Here is a 21,654-nt window from a genome sequence, read left to right as displayed (position 1 = left end):
TTTTCACATTCCAGAGCCTCTCAACAGGATGATCTCATTGTGGTATCCAGAATAAATTTTTTTCAATTGACATATGCTTTTAGGCATACCTTAGCTTTCAATGAGATCTTTTTAAAAAGACATAGGTGGCTCCAGTCAACCTTTCTTTTTAACTTCTAGTTGGCTCACTGTATACTGAATGTCATTTTTGCTTCCATGCACTGTATATTCAAATGCCCATAGATGAGTAGGTATCCTGGGACCTCTCTGTTTGCAAGTAATACATTTTTTCCTGCATGCATGATTTTTTAAAAATAACAATTTTAAGTGATTGAAAATAATAAGTGCTCATTATATACAATTTGGAGTGTAAAAAAGAGAAAATTAAACATAATCTCACCTACCATCTGGAGACACCCATTGTGACTGCAATTCCTTTAAACCTTTATAGGGTATTTATATTTACCTGAGGAGATTGGGAATTGGGTAAAACGGGGAAGAATTCCAGAATGAGGAAATAGGATAAGATTGATGGGAGACAGAAGAAGTGGGGGTTTGGACAACAAATAAGGGACTCCAGCCTTTGCGTGATGGGGTTTAGGAAACTGAGCCACTGGAGGGGTTTGACTGGACACTGATGAGATTGTCATAGAACGGACTGGAGGTATGCAAAGATTAGAGTCAATAGGCCAAGAAATAGAAGGATTGCAGTTTCCTGGCACAAAGGTAATAAGGATTGCTGAAGTGGGAGACTGATGGAGGAGGGGAGATACAAGAGTTATTTAAAAGATTACTGACACCTGGGTGGCTCAGTCAGTTAAGCGTCTGCCTTCGGCTCAGGTCATGATCCCAGGGGCCTGGGATCAAGTCCCACATCGGGCTCCTTGCTCAGCGGGGAGCCTGCTTCTCCCTCTGCTTGTGTTCTCTCTCTGACAAATAAATAAAAGATTACTGATGTGTAGGGGGAAGGAAATGATACCAAGAATTTTAACATGGTGTTTTATGCAGCAGAAAAAGGAAGTTGAAGAATAATGTTTAGGGAGAGAACATGTCGTTTAGAAATGTGCTGGGGGCATTGTTTGGGCTTTGCAGGTGTGGCTGAAATCCCAGCTTCGTCACTTACCAGCTGCATGACATTGAGCACATTGTACAACCTCACCAAGTCTTTCTGAACTCACTTTCCTCATAAGTCAAAGTGAGGGTATGGTCCCTGTCCCAAAGAATTGTCCTGAGAATTCTGATTCAGAATACGTAAAAGTACTAACTACTTTCTGGTTGGAGGTGCAGTGGAATATTACGTAGTCCAGCAGGCGGTTTTCTCTTTATTACTGGCATTTTACAAGAGGTCAGGATGGGGTTATAAGCAGTTCAGTGAGTTGTTATTGTCCCATGAGTTGCCAGATGGAAGGTTGAGCAAAATGGGTGAAGAGACAGTCTTCCAGTTATGGAATGAGTGAAGTCATGGGAATAAAAAGCAGAGAGAGCATAAGGAATACAGTCAATGATACTGTAACAGTGATGTAACGGGACAGAGGGGAGCTACACTTGTGAATGTAGCATAAGGTATAAACTTGTCAAATCACTAAGTTGTGCACCTGAAACTAATGTACATTGTGTGTCAACTATACTCAAATAAAAATAAGTATGTATCAATAAATTTACATCAAAAAATTATTTAACCCTGAAGGTCTCTCAACTTTAGCTACTGTAGATAAAGTCAACATCTTTGTATACATAGCATTTTGTCTGTTAATTTAACTCCTCACTTACCCCCAATACTTATTAGAAGATTAAAAAAACACCCCAAAATGGCAAATATCTGGTCAGATTTATGAGGTTTCATTTCCTGAAAAACTAACATCTGATTTCTTTACACATTCCAGAATTGTGCGTAGGCTCTGGCTATACTAAGTGAAAAGCTGAAATCCTAAAATGTTCATCTTCCAACTTTTTCCAGTCTGTGGTCTGTCTTGGGATCAGCAATAATTGCCTGGACAGCTATAATGGCTTCATTAATTTTTGTTTGTGTTCTGTGTTCTTCATGCAATGATAGAAGAAATGCATCTCCTGGGTCAAAATCTAAATGTGCTTTTCTAAACTGATCAACTGCATCTGATATAAACACTCCGAATGTAAAAAGCAAATTGCATTAGGGATTTCCGCATAATCATCAGGGCAACAAAACTGATGTTTAGCCAAAACCACTATACCAGCTTCAAAATCAGGAATATTTACATTTAAATTTGTTTTTTAAGCTGCATTGTCAACATTTTTTGTATTCTCATGTGCCAAAAATTTGTATTTTTCAGTACTGTGTCCATATTCACAATTTACAGCTAATCCAGAGAGCCAGTCAGTTGTGTTTTTATTGATTTGTAGTCTCAAAGGAAAAGCTAACGTCTTGGAGATGCTTTTCAAAGAACTCATCCAGTCACTGTTATATATGCATCTCACAGTACCTCTCTTTTCAATCTTGCAGCCGATATTCTGATCTTTGAGACAAACAATAAAATTTCTAGTTTCTGTTTTACCTTTGCAGTTGAATCAATCAGGGTTCTGACATACATAAAATGCTTCATGAAGTTTTGTGGCATCTTTATGCTGACTCATGCCAATCTCCTCTATATTGTTCCGCTTTAATAAATGTGCTGCCAGAGACCATTGACTTGATTTTTAAAACACTTTGACGGCATGAGCCAAATCTACTTATTCTAATTTTCTGCATCATGTGGTTCTCTGTGTGGAGTGGGTCCTTGGTTGATAATAGTAATAATAATAATATCACATTTATTAAGAAATTAGTACTTTGTAAAGCACTCTGTGAAGTACTTTATTAATATCCTCGTAAGAACCTTATGATGTTAGTACTATTCTATAATGCATTTTTACTTTATTCACATTGTATAATCATTGTATGTTAGTACTATTCTTATCTCTGTTATTTCTGAGAAAACAGATTTTAGAGGAGTTAATGTGCTTGTTCAAGTCACCTATATCTGTAAGGGGCAGATATCAGATGGGAACAAGGGTGTCTGGTTCTGAATCCCTTGAGTAACCATCTTACTATATGGCTTATCATTATATTGCTTACTATAAATATACTGTATTAACAGAATATACATCATAAGTGTACTATGCATGTATAATATAAATATAAAAAATAAATTATACATGCCACATATATGAATCATAGATAGACTGTATTGACAGAAAATTAAATTGTCCGCCAACAGTCTGCAAAAGCTTAAAACTTCCAAGAGAGCTCTATTGCCTCTAGCAAACCTTTTCATGCCCAAAGATAATCAATAACATAACTTTGAGGACTTTTAGGATATTCAGTGTTAATTTCATAGAATCCATATTAATTGCTTTATGTTTGAACATTGTTTTAATTAAACACATGTATACATATATGTACACTTACAACATCCTTTGACTTTGGTTTAGTAAAAGTGAGTACATTCTAATTTCAAATTACATACTGTCTAGACTTATTAAAATGTACAACAGTTACCAAAATGTGATATTAGTAAAAAATAAGTATTTAGTGTTATTTTATCAATACACTTACTTTATCAGTTGTTAACTTTCAGAACTTGTAATAAAACTGTTCAAAATCTGTCTTTTAGAAAACTCCTAACTGGCTTATTATATACTCCTTAAACTTAGAGCTTTTATCTAGATTTGTTTATATTATCATTGTTCATAGCCTTAGAAATACTAACTAGGATGTAATTGCTTTTCACATGGCCTCCTCATTAAATTGTTCTCACCACAGATTACAGTAATTTAGGATCTGCCAGAGGGTTATTGAATGAACCCCTCCTGTTGGAGTATTTATGACCCACCAGGTTAATGGTCCCATTTCTGAGACACCAAAGAAAACTATAGAAATTTTTCTTGTTATAAGTCTGTGATAGTTTGCAGACATGCTTTGCAATATTTCTTTCCTGAGTTAAAAGACATTTTATTTAGTTATTTTTAAATATCAGCTTTAAGATTAACAATTAGATCTCAAAATTATTCTAGAAATATACTTAAAACATATTTGTATGTGTATATTAGGATTTGACTATACTAACTTTTAAAGTCAGCAAACACTGCCCTAATAGATTAACCCATGTTAGATCAATTTAGTTAAAAATGATGTATTTACATTGGCAATATTCTCTAAAAATATCTCACTGTGTTAAGTCCTATGTCCATATAGATTTCACCATCTTTTTATGTAAAGTATTTAATATTCTCCAAACTCAGAAAGCTCCAAGCCTATTAATGTTTTTCAATGCAATTATTGGATCTTTGATTTGTTACATCATTGAAATCAATCATATCAAGCGTTTCTTCTTTAGTCATCTTAGATTTGTATAAGTAGGTGCCAGCAGACTTCTATTACAAACTGCTAATCTTTTCATGAACAACTCTTAGTTTTGTGGGGAGTATATAATGGTAGTCTGAAATTTTTAAAGTAAGTGTATGTTAGCTACTTCCCCACCAATCTCCCCCAAGGTTTGATGAAAGCAGGTTTCAGACAAAGATGTGCAACAGATACAATTACCGAGCTAAAAATTATTAGTAAGCAAGCAAAAAATAGCTTATACAACACATTCCATAAACCTGAAGTTCCAGATTTATATTCTTTTTAGAATTCTACCTACTACCTTGCATGAAAGGTCACTTGAGGGAAACACATTTTAGAGGAGGAACTCTGCTCTTCTGAGTGTAAGCATTAGGACAACAAAAATCCTCTTAAATTAATAGCCGGATGATCTAGGGATTCAACCTCAAGTGCCATCCCCAAGGTGAAAGAGGACAGACATTGCAAGGTTTTTATATCCTGTTCATGAAAGTATAGGAGGAGACCGGCTCTAAAATAGTTTTACCCAATTCACTCTTCTTGAATGGCTTTTGATTTAACTAGGGAAAGCTAATACGTAATTTATTCACCTAACAAGGAAGCCATTAATTTAGTAAAAACACAGTTTTGACATGTGGTATGCAAATTGACAAAGCTGCATTATCAAGCCAGGTAAGAAAAGGAAAAGCATGTGTAGAAGGACTTTGGACTTTTTAATATGATAAAAATGATTTGGAGTTTGGATTCTTGAATAGGACAAATGACTACCCCTAGAGTTAAAGTTCAATTAGCATACAGTATTTATACACACACACACAGTGTATATAGTGTGTGTATATTTATATATATAAACACACACATAAAATCACACTGGCTAGGGTGAGATATTTACATGTAATTTATAGACAGCACAAAAGTTTGGATTAGGAGGAAGCAAAGAAAATTATTGGAGTTCAAAATCTCTCTTTTAGAAAACTCCAGCTTTTATCTAGGTGTTCAAAATTTCTTTCTCCAAATTCTGCATGAGACTTTAAATTTGATTAACAAAGTTTCACGTGTTGTAAAAAAATATAATCTTTGTTCCAATGTGAACTATGGTTAGTGCTTCATTTCTATAGGAAGCTCTCTACCTTTCAACTTCCCACTCTTACCATACAAGGCACTTTTGCCCTCACTGCCAGAACCCATTTGTGGTTCTCAGTGGTTGGTGTCACTGTTTGGGCTCTCCAGGGCAACTCTGACATTGGAGTTAGGAGTGCAAAGTTTTATTGGAGACTAATACCTGTGAGAGGAAGAATGGAAGGGGGCGGATGGAGGAGCTATCAGATTGCGGTCCAAGCTGATAGCCCAATGAGGAGTCTAGAGCAAAGATGGTCCATTAGAGGAGTCTGCTATGTGTAGAAATAGTGAGGCCCTGTATCATGACTTTTTCATTGGCTGGGGGCTACCCCAAGAAGAGTATGCTGTCATTTACTATTGCTTTGCTCAATCATCAACTAAGAACTGCTCTGAAATTTGTATAATCAAGGTTAGTGATTGAGGTGGATGTTAGAGAAGCTAAAAGCTAGAGGCTGTCAGCTAACCACACTCTTCATTGCTGGGCAGTGAGTCCTTTCTTGAAGAAGGTTCCAAGTGCTACATCTCTGTCCCCAGGGCATACTTTGCACTGCATTGATCCACTTCTCCATATACATTTGGGAAGCAGCTTTTCCAGGGCTCTGGTGGGCCTACTTCCTGAGGGTGAACTTAGAAGGAGAGATTAGTGCTATATTGCATGGTATAGTGAGGCCTTGTGGGCAGGAAAGGCAATTCTGTATTAGTAACAGGTGATTATTCCAGTGAGCATGAACCGCTGACTCTTTTTTTTTTTTTTAAAGATTTTATTTATTTATTTGAGAGAGAGAATGAGATAGAGAGAGCATGAGAGGGGGGAGGGTCAGAGGGAGAAGCAGACTTCCTGCTGAACAGGGAGCCCGATGCGGGACTCGATCCTGGGACTCCAGGATCATGACCTGAGCCGAAGGCAGTCGCTTAACCAACTGAGCCACCCAGGCGCCCCACCGCTGACTCTTTTAGAACAGAAGGGACCAAATGTAATTAATTTGTTACCAAGTGATAGGACTCTTCTAGGAATAGTACCACACCAGGGGTTCACACTGGTTTCTGTTGCTAGGAAGTTGGACATTCTGAAGTGGCAGTAGCTAGATCAACCTTGATAAGAGGGAGTCATTGTCATTAGGCACATCCATAGCCTTTATCTTTGCCACTGAACAGCTGGTTCATGTGTTCATTGCGTCAGTACTGGGTGGTTGCAGATAAAGGCCGGCTAATGTTGAATGGTCGACATTTTATCTACCTGAGTATTTAATGCCTTTCTGTGGTGAATAGTTTCTGGTTGGCATTAATGGGTAATACAAAGATCTTTCCCCTCTGTGCCATTTTCCCTGTGCTTATCCATATGCCTCTGCTTCAGACTCTCTTCTCATTTTCCCATCTTTTTCCTTCCAGGCTGCCTTTGTATTTATGAATGTTCGAACCCTATGCTGTCCAATAAGGTAGCCACTAGTCACATGTCATTGTTGAGCTCTCAAAATATGACTGTCCAAATTGAGCTGTATTGTAAATGCAAAATACAAAACAGATATAGAAATATTAATACGAAAAATATAAAAGATCAAATTATTTTAAAATATTATGAGTTAAATACTAACATTTTAGATAGTCTACGGCCATACCACCCTGAACGCGCCCAATCTCGTCTGATCTCGGAAGCTAAGCAGGGTCAGGCCTGGTTAGTACTTGGATGTTCATTTTAGATATATTGGGTTAAAGAAATACTTTATAAATGTGGCTACTAGAAAATTTAGAAATATATAAATGGCTTCCATTTCTAGCTCACATTATATTTTTATTGGATAACACTGTTCTACCCATGTAAGTAGACAACCGGGTTCACCATCCAAAACTCTGCCAATTGGGAGGATTTTTTCCCTTGCTACTGTCTTTCAATACCACTCCTGAGTGGGGCTGTGATGCAGCTTCTAACAATTTTTGGTTTTCACTTAATTATCAGGAATATCAATCTGTAATCCAGTTTGATCTTCTTCATGCTCCTTTAAGTGATTATATGGTTTTTATTCCTCATTGTCCATCGTCATGAACTCAGACAGAGGCACTGGTGCAGCTGTGATGGGGGATGGGGGAGTCTGGATTGCCTGATCCTGCAGCTTGCTTGTGCTCTGTTGGCCTGCTCATCCTTGGTCCTGGAGGTAACATTTCCATGTTCTAATGGATTATGCTAGGCCCGCCTGACTTTATCACTGGGTGGGTCCTGTTGGACAGTTCCAGATGCATGGTCACTTGGTGTCCATATGTTCTAGCATTTCATCATTACCAGGGCCCAATAGCATGCCAGAGGCTGTTTTTCTACTAGCGTGTAACTCTCTACTGCAGATGTCATGGCCTTGCTCCAAAACCCTAGGAGCTTGCTTTGTGATTCTCTCACTAGGGCTTGCCATAAAATCCACAGTGATTTTTTTTTCCCACCACTGATGTCTCCAGCACCACAGGGTCTGTTAGATAGTATTGATCCAAGTATTGGCTGCTTTCATCGCAGTCTGGACTTTCTGCAAAACTCCTTCCTCCTACAGGCCCTACTCAAAGCCAGTGGCCTCCCACAACACCCACGTATGGGCTGCAGCAGTATTTCTAAGTGTAGAATGTGTTGCCTCCAGAACAGAGGACTTCCAGACCTTGTGCTTCTCTTATGATAGGAAGGGCAAGATGGAACAGTTTAGTCTTTTACTTTGGAAGGGATGCTATAGCACCTCTGACCAATGGTCCCCTAAAAAATTATTGAAGTGACAGAGGCCTAAATCTGCCACTTATCCCTACTGTAGTCTCTGTACAAGTACAGCTTATATTGTACATCTTTAAGGGTCCATGTTCTAGCATTTAGTTTTTTCAAAATTTTTTAATTAAAAAAATTTTTAAATTAACATATAATGTATTATTTGTTTCAGAGGTACAGGTCTGTGATTCATCAGTCTTAAATAATTCAAGCACTCACCATAGCACATACCCTCCCCAATGTCCATCACCCAGCCACCCCATCCCTCCCACCCCCCACCACTCCAGCAGCCCTCAGTTTGTTTCCTGAGATTAAGAGTCTCTTACCATTTGTCTCCCTCTCTGGTTTCATCTTGTTTCATTTTTCCCTTCCTTCCCCTATGATCCTCTGTCTTGTTTATCAAATTTCTCATATCAGTGAGATCATATGATACTTGTCTTTCTCTGACTGACTTATTTCGCTTAGCATAATACCCTCTAGTTCCATCCACGTCATTGCAAATGGCAAGATTTCCATTTTTGGTGGCTGCATAATATTCCATTGTGTGTGTGTGTGTGTGTCTGTGTGTGTGTGTCTGTGTGCATACCACATCTTCTTTATCCATTCATGTGTTGATGGACATCTAGGCTCTTTCCATAGTTTGACTATTGTGGACATTGCTGTTATAAACATTGGGGTGCATGTGCCCCTTCGGATCACTACATTTGTATCTAGCATTTAGTTTTAAAAATAAGAATGAGGAAAAATACTTATCCTTTAACTTGAAAGTTAACATTCTCTATTGACTGAGAATCGTGATTTAATGTCTGGTCTGTAGTACAAATGCTTTAAATTGTGAAAGTATTGATGAATATTGATGGTATTGTATTACCTGGTCAATAAATTTTTTCTTTTATTAGTGGACATGCCTTTGATGTTGAGAGGTATCAGAAAAAAATTTTTTTCTAGCTATTTTTTAAATCGTGTGAAACTAGATTTGCCATATATTTCAAAATAAACCTTTAACTATTCTTTTGCTTTTGATAAAATCTGTTATCACCTTATTTTCTGAAGACTTATTCCATGAATTATTAAATGTACTTAGTAATAAATATGGTAAAGCTTTCAGCTGTCCAAGATAATTTTGTTATTTACTTTTTTTTTTTTTTTTTTTTACATAACCCCATTTTTCGTCTTTACCAGAAACAAAGTTTTGGAAAATAGTAGAAAGAAAATGCCAGTTTTCCTGAAACCCACCCTAGCCCTAAGCATATAAATACAAAAAAGTATCACAGTTTATGAAAATAGAAAATTCAGTCTGTTTGTTTTGTTGGATCTCATCAAAACACTTTCCCTGTTAAAGCATTTGAACATTTGAATAGAGAAGACACTAATTTTCATTTAAAATGTATTTGTATGTACTTTGACTACAACTCACTGCAAAGCCAAAATTTAAACCAGATGTTAATGAATAGGAATATAGATCACAGGGAGGATATTGCTCAAACTAAAATTTGGTGGCCATTCTTACTTCTTCTGTTTGCTAAATAGGTCTTATGACTCTAAATGTGTTGTAATTGCTTAATATATTTTCTCAGATGAAATGATCCAAGGGAAAAGTAATATATGTTTTGAGACCTAAGTGACAATGCTGGACCCTATATTCCTCACAGTTTCAGAGTTGCATTGATTGTGTTTTGTGGTGAAATCCTAATATTTTTTTCAGAGTAAGAATTTTAGAATTATACATTTTTAGTTAGCAGTTTGGTCAGTTTCTGTTCATACGACTTTGAACAAGATACCTAAATTCTCTGAGACTCAGTTTATTCATCTAGGATTGTGAAAATTCTACCTACTTGGCACAGTTAAATGTAGGAAAAGATTTGAAATCTGGCATAATGTCCAGCACTTTGTATCAACTCAATAAAGTTTATCTCTTCTTCCATTTAAGCAAAACAAAAAGCTATTGGCAAAATAAATCTTGTTTAGATTCATTAGGAAGCATTTTTTCACATTAAAACTTCCATAGTTTAACAATTACATCTTAATTTTGATGGATATTATCCTGTATATGTGTGTGTGTGTGTGTGTGTATTCTGATTTAATAGTAGCATAATGTGTTACATTTTTCTAGAGGGTTAGGGCAGGTAAATGAACAAGGAAATCATATGAATGTGTGCATTCTGTAAATGATTATAAAGGAAGAGTTTTGAAAATGTTTTTGAGCAATTGCATCCCTGGAATCTGTTAAGATGGAGACTTTCCTTCACTCTTCATTTCTTCAACAGATATTAATTGAATACCTACTGTGTAAAAAGTCAAAGACTCAGTGGTGAAACATGGTCCTTTCTCTAATGGAATTTATTTGGCTAATATCTCTCTCATAATTAGAATAATCATAAAATTAAATATAATTGCACCTGTGAAGAGTACCATTATGGCAGATGCATGGTGCTTTGAGTGCATGTAATGGAAGATTTTGACCTAGTTAGGAAGGTGAGGAAGGTGAGGAGGTGATGATTGGGCTGATAAATGAAAACTCATTTAGAGTCATAAGACCTATTTAGCAAACAGAAGTAAGAATGGCCACCAAATTTTAGGGTTTTTTTTTTTAGATAAATAGAGGTAGAAATAGAATTCCAGTAGGGAGAACATCATGCACCAAGTCCTTACTATGAGAGTCCATATGACACGTAAGTGAGAACTAAAATATACTCCTGTGGCCAGAATCTAGAGAAGAAGGAAAAGATAATGAAACTTCAGTAGTCATCCCTTTAGGCTATGCTAGGAATGTTTATCTTTATAAATGCCTTGGGAAGCAATTAAAATAATTCAAGCAAGTGAGGGGATTGAGCATGGAGTAGATGACAATCAAATTATCATTTTTTTTACACTTGACTCTGGCTGGGCAAGAGTAGATTTATGTAAACCAGTCAGTTGTCGATTGCAGCAGAGCAGGGTGGGTATCAGCGAAGACAGACTATGTTGATGGAGATGGAAGGAAGTGGATGGAAAAGAGAAGGTGATAGATACTTTAGGGGATTAAAATTATCAGGTCTTGGGGCGCCTGGGTGGCTCAGTCGTTAAGCGTCTGCCTTTGGCTCAGGTCATGATCCCAGGGTCCTGGGATCGAGGCCCGCATCGGGCTCCCTGCTCGGCGGGAAGCCCGCTTCTCCCTCTCCCACTCCCGCTGCTTGTGTTCCCTCTCTCGCTGTGTCTCTCTCTGTCAAATAAATAAAAAATCTTAAAAAAAAAAAATTATCAGGTCTTTGTGATATGTAGGGAGAAGGAAAGGAATCAAGGATCATTTTTAGGTTTTTGAATGTGATAACATTCATTTGATGTAGGATTTGTCATCTTATGGCTAGTCTACTATCTTGAATAATGACTTATTCTATGGAGAAGTTTATTAATCCTTGTCAAATCATGGGATTTCCAGTGTTAGTGATATGTTTGAAGTTTTTTTTCCCCAGGCAAATATATTAATATACTTTTTATTTTAAATTACTCATTGCCAGGTTCTTCAGTATCAAACTCTTTAAATTTGACAGTACTAGATAATTACTACTAAAGCTGTTACTTCTTATATTCTGTATAATTATGGCTGTTTCAGAATGTGATTAGCAAAATGAAAATGTTTGCGGCAGTTCACTAAAAAACATAATTATAAAAGCAAAATAAAGAACGATGGCATCTTCTCCTTTATCTTAATCTTAGAAAATCAACTTTTCTTTAAAAAAATTCATTGCAAAAATGTTCATATCATTTCTTGTGTACAATGATGACTTTATGATTTTGAGAGATTTTTCAAAACATAGCCCAAGAGCATTTGCTATGGTCTCTGTTAACTCAGTACTGTTTTCAGAAAAAAAAAAAAAAAAAAAAAACCTAAAAGCTGGTCTGCTGAGAGAACTCAATGGTGGTATATGGTATTATGGAATGAAAACACCAGGAAGAGTTAAACTTTTTTGCAAAGATTTGAATTGTTGCAAATAAACTCAACTAATCAGAATGACTAGGAGATTGGATATCTTGGTTATTGGCATTTTCTGATTAAAGAAAGATATTTTTAAAGCATTTATTGCCATAAATCTTAAGATATAAAAATCTATTTGGTTGTCTTAATGAATGGAGCACAATGACCTTGAGCTAAATTTTCCTTGACCCTACAGAATTCAGGGTCATTATTGCAAACTTCAGTGTATTGTGATATTTTTGTGTATGTGGAAGTCCTAAAGGCTTGATTCAAAACTGCATTGACTTCAGGATATACATGGAAAGTAATGCCTAAAAAAGCCCCCAAACCAAACCAAAACAAAAAACGCATACAGATATCAGCATATTTTCTTTTTGCATGTCTCCCTGACCTAAGTGGGGAAAGCAAAAATGTGGCAAATTGAAGATTCTGTTTAATGAAGTGAGACTTTCCCCCTTCTTATTTTTCTAGTTTTATTGAGATATAATTGATATATGACATTGTGTAAGTCTAAGGCGTACAGTGAATGATGTATATATAAATGAGACTTCCGTCTGATTTTGGAAATGATGAATATCAGTGCAGACAGGCAGCAACTCCCAAGTAGCTAAAACACTTCTAATCTCATATGAATGATTATTAAGTAAGTAAACAGCACCAAAAATGTTGCTTCTGAAATTTCACTCTTAGATTGAGCTCAATCTACATGTTATAATAATAATATATTCAATGGGCACTAGTTTAGAACCCACCTTTCAGAACAGTGAAAGATTTCTTTTTGTAAGTGATGCTATGCCCAGCTTGAATACTTCGAATCTAGTCAACTCACATAATTCTCCCCCCAGATCTCTATTTTGAATGTCTGTCCTCACAGTCCTTTAAAATGAAACTCCCATGTCTGCTGTGACATATATGTAGCCCTTTCGTATTGTTTTAACGATGTCTCAAAGGCAGTAATAGTTTTATCTTTTAAACATCTTCAGATATTTGAAATTAAAGGCTTGCTTTTTCGTAGATATGAATTAGTTCATGGATTCAAAGTTTCTTAACTCAGCTACATATTCAACAAATATTTATTGGACGCCTGCCATATACCAAACATTGTTCTGGGTTGGTTGTGGTCTATCATGCTTAAATATTACATTTTAATATTAAATATCTGTTTAATATGATTAATATGTTATATATTTATTAAGTAATATAGTATTTAATATATATTTCTTTATTTATACATATCAGTTTGAATGATAATAGTTAACTATATATTGATGAAATGTAGATAAGTCAGTAGGGATGGTACTTAATATATGTTTCTGTAGCAGTAGAAAAATAGACTTTGGGCTCTTCAAGACTCATTAATTCCTTTGGCACTATAAAATACTTTATTCTTCTTATCCCCATTTCAAATAAAATCATGTCAAGATTAGAAGTACAGGTTAAAGTTGGAAGGTATGGACTGGAAAAGGGAAAGAAAAGATGATAAGGATAAATGGATAAAGAAGATGTGGTATATATATATATAATGGAATAGTATGCTGCCATCAAAAAATGAAATCTTGCCATTTGCAACGATGTGGATGGAACTAGAAGGTATTATGCTAAGCGAAATAAGTCAGTCAGAGAAAGATGATTATCATATGATCTCACTGATATGAGGAACTTGAGAAACAAGACAGAGGATCATAGGGGAAGGGAGGGAAAAATGAAACAAGATGAAACCAGAGAGGGAGACAAATGGTAAGAGACTCTTAATCTCAGGAAACAAACTGAGGGTTGCTGGAGTGGAGGGGGTTGGGAGGGATGGGGTGGCTGGGTGATGGACATTGGGGAGAAGTACTATGGTGAGCGCTGAGAATTGTGTAAGACTGATGAATCACAGACCTGTACCTCTGAAATAATACATTATATGTTAATTAAAAAAATAAATAAGAAAAGATGATAAGGATTAGGACTACATATTCTAGGGGAGACTATTTTTGTTCCAGGGGCATTTTAGCCTCAAGGTTCACTGTAGGAAACAACTGCACTTGGTGCAAATTTCCTTGATATAGTACATAGGGGTTTAAAGGTAAGTATGGATAATTCTACCAAATATGAACCGAATATTTCACTCTTTGGACATGCCACAGCCTCTGCAATACGCTACAGGATTGACAGAAGTGGTTGATGACCTGATATAGATCGCTTAGGATTCTTCTAAATAAATTGAGAACACTTGCCTCTAGAACTTAAGGGTTGCTCTAGAATGAATTGCAAATTAGCTTTTCAACTTTTCACATGTTACATTTTCCTCTCCTTATACCAGCAGTACATCTTGCATTCAAGTATTTTGGAAGCGTAAGTAGCTTCCTTTTATTAAAATACTACTGATAGTCCATTTTTACTATTTCCCTCTTTAAGGGAATTGTTTTTTTTCACAGGCGGTTTTTGTTCAGAAAATAGATAAAGAATAAGAAAAAAATCGTACACTCACTGCTGGAGGCACGTATTTTGTTTGAGGGATGAAGTTTTTGTATGTTTAAAATATTTGAGTCCTTTAAAATATTGTGTAATATGTGTATTCTATGTATTAATATTTATTATTGGACATTTACTCCCATTACTCTTTAAGACTAAATATATTAACTTTAACAGTAACATATAATTTCCTAAATTCACAATTTCTTCAAAAGTTTGAAAAAGAAACTAGCCTTCAAAATTCACAAAATTTTTAAATGCATTTTACCCATATGTACCTAAGAAATTGCCAGACCAATATGTACATTTTCACCATGTGGTGAGAAAGTGCTGCCTTTGGGTGAAACTATTCTTGCCAATTTTGAGGTCACAGAGTGAGATTTATTCTAACTGATAAAATCGGTTGAACTTGGGAAACTTACAGGCTCTAAGCAATCCCTGCCTTACCAGATCCACACCATAAAATCTGTGAGGGCTGCTACTTCTCCATGGTGTTACCATGTGTCATCTTTAAGCAAGGTGTAGGATTTGGTTCTTGTTCGCTTGTGGAACAAGAAATTATAGCACTGGGTGTTATATGCAACTGATGAATCATTGAACACTACATCTGAAACTAATGGTGTACTGTATGTTGGCTAATTGAATTTGAATAAATAATAAAAAAAGAAATTATATAGTGAGTCTTCTCCAATCCAGGTGGTATTTGGGTGTTATGGTGGCTACCAAAGGTGAATGATTAAAGGTAGCCTTGCTTTGGCCTCTTACACTGGCTGATCCTGTGTGTTTTCCCTCCCACCCCCTTTTGGCTATTCATTCTGGGGCCACCTTTAATGAATAGAATAAAGTCAGCACTAATTGTGAGTTCAATTTGTGGTGGTGAAATTCTACCAGACCTTCTTTCTTTCTCCTTACTGCATCTCCTTCACCACTGCACAAACTATGCACACTATTTATCCATTCAGGCAAACTAGATTATTCTATAGTAGCAAACAACACCCACATCTCAGTAGCTTTAAACAACAGAAATTGTTTTTTGCTCATGCTCCAGGTCCATCGTGGGTTGGCTGGAGATTCTGATCCATGCTACTCTCACTTGGATTCCAGGCCAGGAGGGCAGCACTCTCTGGAAACTCACCGGTTTCGATAGAGGAAAGCAAGAGCATGGTGAGTAAGGTACTAGTTTTTTTAACTATACAAGCAGATTGACCTTTTTCACTCTTCATTTGCTCAAGTAAGTCATAGGGTCACACAGAACTTCAAGGGAGCAGAAAATTTCAATCCTGTCACTTTCCAGGGAGATTTCTTTTAATGGACAAATGCAAGCTATTAGTATAATCACCGAAAGTATGCAAAAAGTGGGCCACTTCCAGTTTAACTTTCTGTTGCTCTTATCAAAGTCAAGTCTGCAATCATAGAATTGTACCAGGTTCTTTCAAGGCTCCAAAGAATCAGCATGGAGCAGTGGGAAAGGCACAGATTTTGGGGGTCAGGTAAGCCTAGATATGAATTCTGGATTTGACCATTATGAACTGTTTGACCTCAAGTTACCTAACTTTCCTGAACATCAGTTTTATCCTCAATTCAATGGGAATGATAGCCATGACTCACATCATTGTTTTGAGTATTAGGCTTGATATATTAAAAATACTTATGGAATACAGTAGAGTTCACATAAACGGTAGTATATCTTTATATCGATATAGACGGTGTTGTTTAGATAAGACATTTCTAACCTTATCTACATGGCAAACTCCTGTTCATACTTTAGAACTATACAGGTCTCAATGCCTACCACCTTCAGTTTGCCCTTCTAGGAAAAATTACCTTGCTCCCTAGTGCCCTACCCAAGAACACAATATGAATAGTCCTTGTATAGGAGATAATAGTGAATGGATCAGGAGTGAATTAACCCCCTAAGCAGTCCATCTTAAGATTAGCTGGTGGCTATGAAGTGGACATGGGTCAAGGGGTCTGTCTAATATGCTGGTATCCTCTAGGATCTGATCTAGAAAATATGGATAGGATTGATCATAAGTAGTACATGGTTAGTCTGTAGTAAGAGAACTGTCAGTATGGAGAGGGCCATGGAGCAGGAGGACAAAGCAAAAGTCATCAAACTATGAGTCTCTTGAAAAAGAACAGTGAAGGTAATTGGTACATGGGGCCTTTTTGGTTCCGTGGGATTTTCTAGTTCTAATTCTAGTTAATGTGCATCTACACGAAATCTTTCGGGCAATGCATGCTGAGCCTCTGCTTCTTGCAATCAACTCAGAGATGTATTTTTGTATGTTATCTTTTGGAAGGTTTTCTGACCCTTCCTAGGAGTAGCTTCTTTGGGATCCCAGAATATTTTGTACATACATCTTTTATGGAATATTCCAATAAGTTATAATATTTCCCCCAATATAATGAGAATTTCTGTCTTTATATTTCTAGCACATAATCTGTGCTCTGGGATATACTAGGTGATCAGTGAGTACTGATTTATGAATAATGAATGAATAAATAAACAAATTCTTGCTTATCTTTCTCACAGAACTCAGAAAAGCACAAAACTTCCAGGTTAAGCTACTTAAAAATAGTGTACCTGTATTTTTTTTAAAATTTTATTTTATTATGTTATGTTGATCACCATACATTACATCATTAGTTTTTGATGTAGTGTTCCATGATTCATTGTTTGCATATAACACCCAGTGCTCCATTCAATACGTGCCCTCTTTAATACCCATCACCAGGCTAACCCATCCCCCCACCCCCCTCCCCTCTCGAACCCTCAGTTTGTTTCTCAGAGTCCACAGTATCTCATGGTTCGTCTCCCCCTCCAATTTCCCCCTGCCCCTCATTTTTCCCTTCCTACTATCTTTTTTTTTTTTTTTTTAACATATAATGTATTATTTGTTTCAGAGGTACAGGTCTGTGATTCATCAGTCTTACACAATTCACAACACTCACCATAGCACATACCCCCCCAATGTCTATCACCCAGCCACCCCATCCCTCCCACCCCCCACCACTTCAGCAACCCTCAGTTTGTTTCCTGAGATTAAGAATTCCTCATATCAGTGAGGTCATATGATACTTGTCTTTCTCTGACTGACTTATTTCGCTCAGCATAATACCCTCTAGTTCCATCCACGTCGTTGCAAATGGCAAGATTTCATTTTTTTGATAGTTGCATAATATTCCATTGTGTGTGTGTGTATGTATATATATATACACCACATCTTCTTTATCCATTCATCTGTTGATGGACATCTTGGCTCTTTCCATAGTTTGGCTATTATGGACATTGCTGCTATAAACATTAGGGTGCATGTACCCCTGTGGATCACTACATTTGTATCTTTGGGGTAAATACCCAGTAGTGCAATTGCTGGGTCATAGGGTAGCTCTATTTTCAACTTTTTGAGGAACCTCCATACTGTTTTCCAGAGTGGCTGCACCAGCTTGCATTCCCACCAACAGTGTAGGAGGGTTCCCCTTTCTCCACATCCTCACCAACATCTCTCATTTCCTGACTTGTTAATTTTAGCCATTCTGACTGGTGTGAGGAGTTAGCTCATTGAGGTTTTGATTTGGATTTCCCTGATGCCAAGTGATGTTGAGCACTTTTTCATGTGTCTGTTGGTCATTTGGATGTCTTCTTTGGAAAAATGTCTGTTCTTGTCTTCCCCCCGTTTCTTGATTGGATTATTTGTTCTTTGGGTGTTGAGTTTGATAAGTTCTTTATAGATTTTGGATACTAGCCCTTTATCTGATATGTCATTTGCAAATATCTTCTCCCATTCTGTCAGTTGTCTTTTGGTTTTGTTGACTGTTTCCTTTGCTGTGAAAAGCTTTTTATCTTGATGAAGTCCCAATAGTTCATTTTTGCCCTTGCTTCCCTTGCCTTTGGCAATGTCTCTAGGAAGAAGTTGCTGCGGCTGAGGTTGAAGAGCTTGCTGCCTGTGTTCTCCTTTAGGATTTTGATGGACTCCTGTCTCACATTTAGGTCTTTCAAACATTTGAGTCTATTTTTGTGTGTGGTGTAAGGAAATGGTCCAGTTTCATTCTTCTGCATGTGGCTGTCCCATTTTCCCAACACCATTTGTTGAAGAGACTGTCTTTTTTCCATTGGACATTCTTTCCTGCTTTGTTGAAGATTAGTTGACCGTAGAGTTGAGGGTCCATTTCTGGGCTCTCTATTCTGTTCCATTGATCTATGTGTCTGTTTTTGTGCCAGTACCATACTGTCTTGATGATGGCAGCTTTGTAATAAAGCTTGAAATCCGGAATTGTAATGCCACCAGCTTTGCTTTTCTTTTTCAACATTCCTCTGGCTATTCGGGGTCTTTTCTGGTTCCATGCAAATTTTAGGATTATTTGTCCCATTTCTTTGAGAAAAGTTGATGATATTTTGATAGGGATTGCATTAAATCTGTAGATTGCTGTAGGTGGCATTGACATCTTCACAATATTTGTTCTTCCAATCCGTGGAATGTTTTTCCATTTCTTTGTGTCTTCCTCAGTTTCTTTCATGAGTATTTTATAGTTTTCTGAGTACAGATTCTTTGTATCTTTGGTTAGATTTGTTCCTAGGTAACTTACGGTTTTGGGTGCAACTGTAAATGGGACCGACTCCTTAATTTCTCTTTCTTCTGTCTTGTTGTTGGTGTATAGAAATGCAACTGATTTCTGTGCATTGATTTTATATCTTGCCACTTTACTGAATTCCTGTATGAGTTCTAGCAGTTTTGGGGTGGAGTCTTTTGGGTTTTCCACATAAAGTACCATATCATCTGCAAAGAGTGAGAGTTTGACTTCTTCTTTGCCAATTCAGATGCCTTTTATTTCTTTTTGTTGTCTGATTGCTGAGGCTAGGACTTCTAGTACTGTGTTCAATAGCAGTGGTGATAGTGGACATCCCTTCCGTGTTCCTGACCTTAGGGGGAAAGCTCTCAGTTTTTCCCCATTGAGAATGATATACACTGTGAGTTTTTCATAGATGGCTTTTATATTGAGGTATGTACCCTCTATCCCTACACTCTGAAGAGTTTTAATCAAGAAAAAATGCTGTACTTTGTCAAATGTTTTTTTCTGCATCTATTGAGAGGATCCTATCGTTCTTGTTCTTTCTTTTATTAATGTATTGTATCACATTGATTGATTTGCGGATGTTGAACCAACCTTGCAGCCCAGGAATAAATCCCACTTGGTCGTGGTGAATAATCCTTTTAATGTATTGTTGGATCCTATTGGTTAGTATTTTGGTGAGAATTTTTGCATCCATGTTCATCAGGGCTATTGGTCTGTAATTCTCCTTTTTGATGGGGTCTTTGATTTAAGGATCAAGGTAATGCTGGCCTCATAAAATGAATTTGGAAGTTTTCCTTTCGTTTCTATTTTTTGGAACAGTTTCAGAAGAAAAGGTATTAATTCTTCTTGAAATGTTTGGTAGAATTCCCCTGGGAAGCCATCTGGCCCTGGGCTCTTGTTTGTTGGGAGATTTTTGATGACTGCCTCAATTTCCTTAGTGGTTATAGGTCCGTTCAGGTTTTCTATTTCCTCCTGGTTCAGTTTTGGTAGTTGATACATCTCTAGGAATGCATCCATTTCTTCCAGGTTATCTAATTTGCTGGCATAGAGTTGCTCATAATACGTTCTTATAATTGTTTGTATTTCTTTGGTGTTGGTTGTGATCTCTCCTCTTTCATTCATGATTTTATTTATTTGGGTCATTTCTCTTTTCTTTTTGATAAGTCTGGCCAGGGGTTTATCAATCTTGTTAATTCTTTCAAAGAACCAGCTCTTAGTTTCGTTGATCTGTTCTACTGTTCTTTTGGTTTCTATTTCATTGATTTCTGCTCTGATCTTTATTATTTCTCTTCTCTTGCTGGATTTAGGCTTTATTTGCTGTTCTTTCTCCAGCTCCTTTAGGTGTAGGGTTAGGTTGTGTATTTGAGACCTTTCTTGTTTCTTGAGAAAGGCTTGTATTGCTATATACTTTCCTCTTAGGACCACCTTTGCTGCATCCCATAGATTTTGAACAGTTGTGTTTTCTTTCTTTTTTTTTTTTGAACAGTTGTGTTTTCATTTTCATTGGTTTCCATGAATTTTTTTAATTCTTCTTTAATTTCCTGGTTGACCCATTCATTCTTTAGTAGGATGCTCTTTAACCTCCATGTATTTGAGTTCTTTCTGACTTTCCTCTTGTGATTGAGTTCTAGTTTCAAAGCATTGTGGTCTGAAAATATTCAAGGAATGATCCTAAACTTTTGGTACTGGTTGAGACCTGATTTATGACCTAGGATGTGATCTATTCTGGAGGATGTTCCATGGGCACTAGAGAAGAATGTGTATTCTGTTGTTTTGGGATGGAATGTTCTGAATAATCTGTGAAGTCCATTTGGTCCAGTGTGTCATTTAAAGTCTTTATTTCCTTGTTGATCTTTTGCTTAGACGATCTGTTCATTTCAGTGAGGGGGGTGTTAAAGTCCCCCACTATTATTGTATTGTTGTCGATGTGTTTCTTTGCTTTTGTTATTAATTGGCTTATATAATTAGCTGCTCCCATGTTAGGGGCATAGATATTTACAAATGTTAGATCTTCTTGTTGGATAGACCTTTTAAGTATGATCTAGTTTCCTTCCTCATCTCTTTTTATAGTCTGTGGTTTAAAATCTAATTTATCTGATATAAGGATTGCCATCCCAGCTTTCTTTTGGTGTCCATTAGCATGGTAAATGGTTTTCCACCCCCTCACTTTCAATCTGGGGGTGTCTTTGGGTCTAAAATGAGTCTCTGATGGGTCTTGTTTTTTTATCTAGTCTGATACCCTGTGTCTTTTGATTGGGGCATTTAGCCCATTTACATTCAGGGTAACTATTGAAAGATATTAATTTAGTGCCATTGTATTGTCTGTAAGGTGACTGTTACTTAATGTTGTCTCTGTTCCTTTCTGGTCTATGTTACTTTTAGGCTCTTTCTTTGCTTAGAAGACCCCTTTCAATATTTCTTGTAGGGCTGGTTTGGTGTTTGCAAATTCCTTTAGTTTTTGTTTGTCCTGGAAGCTTT

General features: G+C 36.7%; 1 long non-coding RNA gene across 1 annotated transcript in view; it reads left to right on the top strand.

The window, feature by feature from the left end:
• The window catches only part of LOC129045363 (uncharacterized), a 400,949-nt gene that overhangs the window by 307,024 nt on the left and 72,271 nt on the right, over nt 1–21,654 (top strand). The window contains exon 6 of the long non-coding RNA XR_008504989.2: nt 15,647–15,762. This is a non-coding gene — a long non-coding RNA (uncharacterized LOC129045363). The remainder of the gene's footprint in view (nt 1–15,646; nt 15,763–21,654) is intronic.

This window comes from Mirounga angustirostris, unplaced genomic scaffold (assembly GCF_029215605.1).
Source record: "Mirounga angustirostris isolate CCGP_5_RB_7025 unplaced genomic scaffold, mMirAng1.0.hap1 SCAF_7, whole genome shotgun sequence".
Classification (NCBI taxonomy): domain Eukaryota; kingdom Metazoa; phylum Chordata; class Mammalia; order Carnivora; family Phocidae; genus Mirounga; species Mirounga angustirostris.
Note: the sequence above shows the minus strand (reverse complement) of the source record. Positions and strands in the feature narration are given on the sequence as shown.